We start from the raw sequence: 10,642 nt of genomic DNA on the forward strand, positions 1-10,642 counted from the left end.
ACATGGGTTCGAGCCCTGGCCCGGGAAGATCCCACATGCCGCGGAGCAATTAAGCCTGTGTGCCACAAATACTGAGCCTGTGCTCTAGAGTCTGCGAGCCACAGCTACTGAGCCCTCATGCTGCAACTACTGAAGCCCTCTTGCCTAGAGCCCATGCTCCGCAACAGATTAATCCCAAGTATACTTGAGTACCTAATAGAGTATGAGTGTAATAGGTACCAGAAAAAGGATGATAAATCTGTAAATATTGTTCATGAGGTGTTCATAATCTATCTGGAGAAGATTATGGAGATAATCTCCATACACAGATAATGGATACAATGAATAAATGGATACATACAATGAATGCAATGGATGATATGGATAATAAATCTATAGTTATTGGTTTAAAACAGTATCAAGATCCAAGTAATTCCTCCAAAGTCAACAATTTTTGAAGTAAAAGAGCTCAGAAGCAGGTAATGGGTGGGGATAAGGGTCTGATATATTGAGGTGGAGAAAGTCGTGGGGATGGAGAAATGTGCTCGGTGATTTGGGGGTACTTTAGGAAAATGAGCTAGAAAATAGCTTTTTAAGAATTTCATACTAGACTGTTGATGGCTTTAATGTTATACCTTGATTTGCATATTCAAGACTCATGAAAACACTCAAGTCGAAGGATTGCATCTTTGGTGGTCATTTCTCACACAGAGTCGGGAAATCTAAATTTTTAAAGTTCAGTGGATAGTTAGCGCTAACTACTTGGTACTCTAGTCTTCTCTGGGAGTTTGAAGATGAAGCCAGCTGCTATAAAGATGTCCGCACCATTCGATCCCGTAAACTCACACTTTGGACTCTACGCTAAAAATACACTTGAATAAAAGCGCTAAACTCCAAGACTTCTGGCCACCTGGGTTGCAGAAGCTGACCTAGAGAAAGAGACAAGCCCGGAGTGGGAGGGTCGAGGGAGAGGTCCGAGCACCGCCCTCGTCCCACTCCCACCAAGCTGGATCCGCCCCTCAGGCTCCCGGTTCTAAAAACGCGCGAGGGCGCGTGCGCAGGCGCAGTCCGTTTGCGCCTCGAGCCGCGCATGCGCAGTGGCAGTAGGATGGTGGAGTTGGTACCTTTTCCGGTTCTCACAGTGGGTGAGAAAACCTTGCTGGTGTGGGAGCTGCGCTCTGGACCCACGGCTGAGGCCTTGCAAGTGAGCCGAGCCGGGGCGGAGGGAGGGGTGGAGGAAACTGCCCCGCGCCCCAGTAACTGGGCGCCCCGGGGTACTGATTCAGTACCTAATTTGCCTGTGGTCTCCGCTGAGAGGAATCGTAGTTCTAGAGCCGACCTGAGCAGTCAGCTCTTCCCCATAGATTTTTGAGAGACAGTTCCCAACAGACGGCATTGCCTCTTTTTTTTTTTTTCTGCGGTACGCGGGCCTCTCACTGTTGTGGCCTCTCCCGTTGCGGAGCGCAGGCTCAGCGGCCACGGCTCACGGGCCTAACCGCTCCGCGGCATGTGGGATCTTCCCGGACCGGGGCACGAACCCGTATACCCTGTATCGGCAGGCGGACTCTCAACCACTGCACCACTAGGGAAGTGGTGGTGCATTGCCTCTTAATGCTTCTCGAAGCTTAGGATTTCAGAGGGAACCTTGTTCATGAAATGAGAAGTGTTTGGAGTTGCATCCTCACCACAGTTGCCTGTGGCGAAAGGCTGGGGGAGTATAAGGGAATGGGCGGTTTGGTTTCCTGGGCCTGAAATTTACTGCACTTATTTAGCGTGGGACCACCCTACAGCATTCTCTGTTCACAGTCTTCTCCCAGTTTGGCCTTCTGTATTCGGTCCGAGTCTTCCCAAACACAGCAGTGGCTGGTCCTGGGTTCTATGCCATCATCAAGTTTTATTCAGCTAAGGGATGCCCAGAGAGCCCAAAAGGCATGCGACCAGAAGCAGCTTTTTCACACATCTCCAGTGAAGGTGGGTCCAAATGTGGAATTCCTCGCTCTACTGGGATGAAGTGCTGAATTTAAAACTAATAGGCCATCGGGAATTCCCTGGCGGTCCAGTGGTTAGGACTCTGCACTTCCACTGCTGAGGGCCTGGGTTCAATCCCTGGTCGGGGAACTAAGATCCCGGGGGGCGGGGGGGGGGGGAAGGCCAGCGTTTGTACAGCACTGTGGTGTACAGAATGCTCTCAAATGCACTGCTCCACTGATCCCCCAGTTCCCCAGTTCTTTCTTTTTTTTAGATGAAGAAACTTGAACTCAGGATGGTTAAGTGACTTACGTAAGGTTCATGACAGTAAATGTGGAAACTAGAGGGCAAACCCAAACTTAACTGATGTTAAACCCAATGTCATTTTATGCTGCCCCTTAATTTAAGAAATCTTCACAAGAGTTTTCCTTATATTTACTTTTATGTGGATTTTAAATATGTGAGGTTGACAAAATTGTTTTTGGTTAATTAATTTATTTATTTTTGGCTGCGTTGGGTCTTGTTGCTGAGCGCTGGCTTTCTCTAGTTGTGGAGAGCGGGGGTTCCTCTTCCTTGTGGTGCGTGGGCTTCTCATCGCAATGGCTTCTCTTGTTGCGGAGCACGGGTTCTAGGCACGCGGGCTTCAGTAGTTGTGGCACACGGGCTTAGTTGCTCTGCGGCATGTGGGATCTTCCCGGACAAGGGATCGAACCCGTGTGCCCTGCATTGGCAGGCGGACTCTTAACCACTGTGCCACCAGGGATGTACGGAGCTTGACGAACTTTTGTCAGATGTAAGATAAAGGAGGCTTCATCATCATCATCACTCTCAAACTGCCTAATCAGAACTCCCTTCAGATTCCAGAAAATGGTTAAAATATTCTTTAATGCATTGTAGAAACCTTATTCCATATCAACATGCCATCCAATTTTACTTCCCCAGAATTAACATTTCATTATATGCCTCCATTCAGCCACCATTCCTTTTTCAGGATCTTTTCAGTTCCTCTGAATAAGTGAGTGAGGCTTAGATTTCCCAGACCTTTCCCTTTATAATTGTGTGTCTTCTCTGATTGGCTTCTTGCTCTGGCTACTTCCTACTGACCTTGCTGCCTCTTCTCACCCATATTTCTTTACTCACTGATTTCACCTTTATTGAATCTGAGAACTCTCCTCAGACGGGACTCCATGTACCCTGCCTCCCAATTCTGTACCCTGTTTAACACCCTCTTCAATCCTGGCTGTACTCCCTGGGATTGAAATGATTTTGTTTCAGGCATTCTTGTTTTTGCAGACCCTGCGACCATTTCACATAACCACTCAGATATTACAAATGGTCCTGGAAAGATTATGAAACAGTTACTTGGTATCAGTTGTGAGTAATGAGTTCTTTTCTTATATTGGACATTAAGACCATTCCATAAGCGTAGGTTGTGAGATTTTCACAGCATAAAGCCCGTCACTGATAAGAGTAATGAAGAAAATGTTCTCCAAGTCACTATAGAGTTGAGAGGAAAGGGCATTCATATTAGATTTCTTTATTTAATGCAGAGCCTTAGTTTACTACCCACAACGCCGAAATTTTTCCCTACTTTACTTATGCGTTCTTTTTCAATTTTATTTATTTATTTGCTTGCACCGGGTCTCAGTTGCAGCAGGTGGGCTACTTAGTTGCGGCTCAAGGGCTCCCCAGTTGTGGCACGTGGGCTCCCCACTTGCAGTAGGCAGGCTCCTTTTTCTGTGGCTGCAGGCTCCTGAAATGTGGAGTGCAAACTCTTCGTTGCAGCATACATGTGAGACCTAGTTCACTTACCAGGAATCGAACCCAGGCCCCCTGCATTGGGAGCACGGAGTCTTAACCACTGCAGCAGCACGGAAGTTCCAATTATGTGTTCTTTTATTCATTGGCAGGTATACATACTTCTTATCTTACTTCCCCTGTGCTTTTTATAAATACAGAAAAGAGAATAACATCTTAAAATGAAGGAAAGGGCTAATGCATCTGAGTTTTTCTCAGTAGCACGAAGGGAAAGGATTGCCAGCAAGAGCTGTGGCAAGGTTATCCCAGATGTCAGCTGTCTCTACTACCTAGGGGCTCAGAGCCTTTCTGAAGATACCTAATTGTCCAGGACAGCTCCATTAGACTCACCGTACAGGGCCTAGCATCCCATGCGACACTCAACATTTAAAAATTAATCTTCATTTCTCCTTCCCAGCAGGCAGCTTCAGTTGGAGAAAGTAATTTCATTTTCTTATATACTCATTCATTCACTCAGTCAACAGACCATCACTCCTGTATTGTATGCCATGATCTATGCTTATTTCTGGTAACAAGGAAAGAATAATATATGGTTCCTTCAAGCACTTAAGGAGCTCATAAACTAGTGACAGAGGAAGATGCACAAACAAATCAATAAAGAATTAACAATGCTTTGACTTTATTTGTATTATTTGAATTTTTATGACTATATTTATATACTATACCCTGTTCAAAATGGAAATGGACGTTTAAGAAAGAACTAGTGATATAAAAACTCCGCAGTAATATGTAAGTTCTTTAGAGAGTTAAGACTGGAAATATTTGCACTCTCAAAGAAGCCTGTTAATGCAGATGAACCTCTAATTCTTTTGGTTCCTTTATTTACATTCATAGAGGTATATGTATTCCCTCTTCTAACAGGGGTTAGTAATGTGGGGAGGGGGTGCTACAGATTAAGCTCCTAATTCGGTGGCAGGTCCATCTTATCTCCTCTTCAGGTCATATTCTCAAGCAGGAGCTACATGATGAGATGAGTAAAACAGTTCACTTCTTTTCCTTACCCCCAGCCCCATAATAGGCTTCTGCTGGCCTTCCTTGGTTCTTTCATCATTACTTTCACCACCAGAGGTCAGGGAACCTTCTGGATAATCAGGGGTCCTGGAAATGATGCAGAAAAGTACTGACCTAAAAATAATAAATAACATTTATTTAGGGATCATTGTGAACTCATTGCTTAAAATTTCCTTACTTAATCTTCACAACCACTCTATAAAATTGGTATTGATAAATCTCAGTTATATCCAAAATGAGTCTCTATGTAGGGTTGTGATATTTTTAGGTCTTTTATGTCTTTAGGTTCATCTCTGCACCAGACCTAAGGCGGTTCAAAATAATACACTTGCCCTAAAGAGCTCCAGATGCCAAGAATTGGCAAATTACTACTTTGGGTGGGTGGTCAAAAAGGATCATCAAGGTAAACTCTTTAGATTTTCTTTGACTAACCAGACTCCTTTCAACATTGAACTCCTAGACTTTAGATAGAAGAATAGAACAGGGCTATGGGGAGGAGATGTGAGATACTTCCACATGGAAGTATCTGAGCATTGCCTGCCACCTAGAATTAGTGATAATCTCAATGACTTGGATGGTGGTGTCCATAATTTTCTCCAGTATTTGTATGGTATATCATAAAAAAAATAGTTGTCTGTATCTAGTCATTCATTTGCAAGTCTCAGTTGATTTTGAAGGGATAGCATACCTAAACTATTACCTGGGATTGCTGGAGTTTAGTATTTATTTCTAACAACAGAATATGTTGAAGTCTAGCCTTTACTTCAAAATCCTAACAGCTTCAGGATCTTTCTAACCTTGAAGAACGGGAAAATACAGATATTGTGCCACCACTTCAGAAGCAAAGCCTGAAGCTCGTTTGTGCTTTAGAGGTGGTGTTTCCCTCCCACGAGTGCAGGAGTCCTGGAGTTGGCATGGCTGAGGAACCTTTGGATAAGTTGGAGGAAGGTCTGTTTTCCAGTATGTGAGTGTGTGGGGTGGTGAGCGAGTGGGATTTCTCTTTTTTCCTTTCTTTCTGAAACTCAACTTTTCAGATACATCATCACCTTTTCTAAGCAACTCAAGCCCTGGGCAGAATTTTTCTGCCTGACAGTATAGGTTTTTATCTTAGGCGATACCTGACAGCACCTTAAACTTTAGAATTTTAGAAATGACTACATGCCAAGAAGCTTAGGAGGAGGGAAAATTAGTTAGGAATTTTTTTTTTTGGTTTATAATTATTTTTGTGCTAAAATAGTCCTTCATATACAGATGTCTTCTGGCCTTCAGTTATCCCAACAAAATCATTGTCTAAAGATTGAAATAAACTCTTGTGTAAATGTTCAGTCCTTTGCCTCCTACAAAAGGGCCTGAGCAGAATATGTAAATGTAGATCCCTAGAAAGGGGATTCCGATTGGTACTGAGTTTTTTCCTAGAATTCAAGGCACTTGGGCTTAGGGTTTTAAGTCAGAGGCAGGGCTGTTAACGAATGGGGTGGAGGAGGCTCCACCATTCGCCTGAGCGGGTGATGCTTGAGGAGAGGCCAGATCATCTGCACTACCACCAAATCTATCTCACTGTATGAATCCAGCCCTTTACGCACACGAGAGCAGGGTCTGTAGCAGTGTAGCCTCAGCTTGTGTATTTGAAATCTGTGAGTAATATGAGATTTGTGCCACGTTTTTGGTTTGCATTTCCCGTCTAGTATTTTAGGAACTTCCAGAATAGATCTGAGCAGTAAAAATGTGCCATGCCAGGGTATACCTGCAACAGAGACATTCACCCGTACCCCAGTGTTGTGCCTGCCCTTAATCACTGAGGTTATGATCTAAGAATCACAGATGCATTTTTAGTTTTAAACATATAACCTAGAAATCAGTTATTCATATGGGCATTTTAAATTCATCTGTTTTGGTTGGATTTAGGGTCGTTATCATTCCGTATAGGAAGGAAGGTAACCCAGAAGCTTGCTATTCAGAAGATATGACAGATGCATTCCCGAAATTGCTGATTGTGGTTTTAGGTAAGACCTTTTTGATTGTCCTTGAAGTACTTCAGTTTCAGTGAGCAAATAAACTTACTTGAAAAGTTAATTGGATGAAAATAATGGTTATCTAAAACATTACATATTCTTTCATTCACCAGATGCTTTCACAGCAGGAGTCTTACATTTGTTCTTTGTGGCATTTATGAGAAAAACGACAGCAAATATTATTGTCCCCTGTGTTTAGATGTAGAATGACTTGCCTCAGTTCATACAGAAAGTGTTTGATCCACTTCTTCCTCAATTGCTTGCTTATCGTACAGAATAGTGTAGTGATTATAAGCCTTGGACACCTGTGTTTGAGTCCTAACCTTGTCTCTTAGATTTTGTTGTTGTTGTTGTTGCAATTTTAGATTTTTGTAGTCAGAGACATTTGTAGGTATTTAATATCTCGAAGCTGCAATTTCTTTATCTGCAAATAGGGTTAGTAATTCAGCTTACCACCAAATGGGGGATATTGTAAGAGTAAATGGGATGATGAATCTAAAAAGCTTAGAACTATGCCTGAAACATAGTAAGCAGACAAAACATATTGACTGTTATTATTATTGCTGTTTTCTTGTTGAAGAGTTTATTAGACTATGTTTTTGGAATCAGTTTAATTTCAGTTTTCATTTCTGATATATTGGGTGAGTATGATTCTTATATAATAATCGGCTACGTTTTTGTGAGCCTTGAAACTGGTCATGCTATTGAATAGCGTTGATTGTGTTCCTTATCGAGTTATACAGCAGTGAGAATGTCACAGGCTGTGCCCAAAGGAAACTTTATGATTAGTAGATTCCCGGAACAGAATTGCTCCCCTGCTTCACAGCCCTGCAGGCTTAGAGACTGAGAAATCCTAGCTAAGTTGTCAGAGACCTTATTTGCTTGTAAGAGTTGACCCTGGATTGGTCTTGGCCTTCCAGCTTGTGCTATCCTTCCAGTGAAGTTTGATTTCCCTGGTCATCAGTCAGAATCTCCATCAGCTGTCAACTCTGGGTAACAACCTTTAAGAACCAAACTAAATGACTGGGTTGTTTGTGCCTAATATGCCAAGGTACTCCTTATATGTACCCAAAACTCCTTGGATCAAAAAGCCTGGTGGCCCTTGCTTGCCTTGAGGAAAGCTGTATTGTCCAAAATGTACAGGGGCCAGTTTCTGCCAGTAGAGTGTTCAAATGCTCTCTCTCTCTGTCTCTGTCTCTAAAGCTTTGTTCATTCTATCTGGTAGAAGTTTGGTCCCAAGGAGTAGGCACTTTTCTTGCTTCTAATAGGAAGTATCTATTATAGTCCAGTGGTATCTATCCCAGGTTTGAGCTCACTTTGACCCCCACCTAATGCCTTCCTATTTAATTGTATTGTGGTTGAACATTTTTGTTTCCACAGCTTTTTATTTCTATGTCCTTATTCCTTAGTTCTTATTTCTAAGTTTGTAAAGTTTATGAACCAACGTTGATACTTTTTATATATGTTTTCACAAATAGTTATGATAAAAACTGAAGTGTCAGATGAGGGAACTTCTAGGAAAATGCTCTTATTTTCTGCTTTTAGAAGTCAAAAGAATATCTAATTATTTGGTGCTACCATTGTATACAGGAAGTTTTAGAACAAGAAAGCTTCTGGATTGATCCTTGTTAACTTGATTTCAGAAAGTGGTAAAACAGCTGTGGCATCTAGACCCTGTGAAGAGGTCACAGATGCTCCAACCGAAAAGGAACTACAGGGTTTAATTCAAGTATGTGGAGATAAAAGCTCAAGGGGTACACAGCCAGTGTAGCCATAATTCAAAACAACCAGCAGGATTTGGAAGACTTCGTCCTGTCTACTCATCTCTGTCTTCCTTAGGAAAGGTGAAACTCTGAAACTGATTTTGAGGCAGGAAATTTCTAGGACTTTCCCAAGTTCCGAGCCTTGTCTCTGGCCCCTTATTTGAAGTTTGGAGAACAGGATTGAGGGCCATCCGTGTACGTCTACAGTTGTGGACACAGGAGAAGACACAGACCCTTTAGAACTCCCCTCAAATAGAATAGCAGGGATTTGGGAACAAAGTAACTATGGTCTTAAGTGTGATTATGCTACACTGTTTAAAAACTATTCATGCCTTTCAAGTAAGGTGTATTACTCAGATCTCATATATATCTTGTGTTAAATATTTTGCCAAAGAACCTTTCTGTAAACCAGTTATATGGTATACCTCGAATTAGGGATTAAGTTGTCAATGTAATTTATAAAAGAAAACATTAATGTACTGCATATAGGATTTTTATTTAAAATGAGCAAATGTGTTTCATACCATTAACAGCTTAATTTGGGGCAAGATTTCTGATTATTTAAGTCACCCCAATGTTGCAAAGTTTGTTTTGAAGGGAAGAAAGTAGAGAAAAGGTGGTTATGTTCTGAAAAATGAAAAATTTTTGAAAGTTTTTCCTGTACAAAATAATTATTTCATTTCAATTTAAATCAGTCAAGGAAACTTCAAACGTATCCATGTTTGGGCTTTAAGAAGTCTAGCTTCCTGTGAAATGTGAGAGGAAAGGATTCCGTATTGATACTAAAGATTTTGGAAACCTGATTATAACAACAGATCTACTCCTAAATGAGGCCAATCTTGGAATCAGTTCCGTTTCGAAACCATTATGTGCTAGGCACTGGAAATAAGATGAAGCTCCTTCTCTCTTGGAGTTTAGGTGTTAAAGGTGTACCAGACAATTAAAAAGGAGTAAAATTAATAGATTATAAAAAGAACTGTGAAGAAAGTAAACTGGGTGCTAGTTACAGTATTTCAAGAAAATTACTTAATATGCTGACTTTAACATTCTAAGTGTCTTCTCCATGTGTGCACACAGGGTAGACCTGTGGAAAGTGACACTGTAGTTTTTTTAGATTAATGGCTCTGTTGAGGCAATTTGGGATGGGGGAAGTTTTCCCATGCTAATGTAAAGAGCCATTCACTTGGTTTTAGACTCTCTTTCCCAGAATGAATTGCTCACCTGCACCAAATCCCTCCTACAGAAGTTCTGGAGTCATCTCTGATTCAGTGGTGACCCCCTTATAATAGAGTGGTGAATGAATCATGAGACGTGAATACTGAGAGTTTGCAGGAAATGGCAACATTTTAGCATAATTGTAAGGAGTGTCCCCCTCCTGCCACCCTAACTGGTGATCATTTTGCAGGTCAGCTACTTTTCATGTCAGCCGTGTGGCCAAGGGAGGAAGAATGTCTCTCAGATTTCAGCTTTGAGGAGGAAGAGTTCAGATTGCCAGAAATGGACTAGCACTTTTGAATTTCCCAGAATGCCAGGTCCTTTGGTTTCCTCGGGAAGCTCTGCATCCTTCCCACCCCCCTCCACCCCTGGGCTGCTGGAGTTTGTTGCACTGGGGTCTGCAGCCCAAATCCCGCCTCATTGTTTGGGGCCAGGGTGGGCAGGGAGGGGTTTGGAAGAGGGCCCGGCAGGAGGTAATTGTCACCTTTGCAAGGGGAAGGATGGCTTGCGCCCTGGGGAGTCTGGGAAAAAGGCCCACTCTGGTGGCGCGGATTGGATCTCTGCACGAGCCTAATAATGGTGGCATAACTAAAGACTTCATAAATAAAGGGTGGGACGTTAGGCGGGGGCGGGGCAGGCAGTTGCTAACCTGAGCCCTCGCATCGCGGCGCTGGCATAGCGGTTCGGTTTGGCTCTGAAGGCGGGTGTGGCCCCGGCTCCTCACTGGCCTGGGTCGGTGCGCCTGGGAGCCGCCGCATGTTATGTCGCAGCTGCGCCTCTGTGTCGTGGCTGCGCCCCACGTCTCTTTCTCACATGGCAACGACGGTGGCTTCTAGTCCAGGCAGTTCAGCCTCTGGAGTGGGCCCTGGGCCCCGT

At 43.0% G+C, this 10,642-nt stretch overlaps 1 pseudogene; it reads left to right on the forward strand.

Annotated features, from left to right (window-relative positions):
- Positions 1–1,061: 1,061 nt before the first annotated feature.
- LOC101269210 (RAD52 motif-containing protein 1-like) lies at positions 1,062–10,142 on the forward strand (annotated as a pseudogene).
- The last annotated feature ends 500 nt before the right edge of the window (positions 10,143–10,642 follow it).

The sequence above is a fragment of the Orcinus orca genome, chromosome 7, assembly GCF_937001465.1.
Source record: "Orcinus orca chromosome 7, mOrcOrc1.1, whole genome shotgun sequence".
Lineage (NCBI taxonomy): Eukaryota > Metazoa > Chordata > Mammalia > Artiodactyla > Delphinidae > Orcinus > Orcinus orca.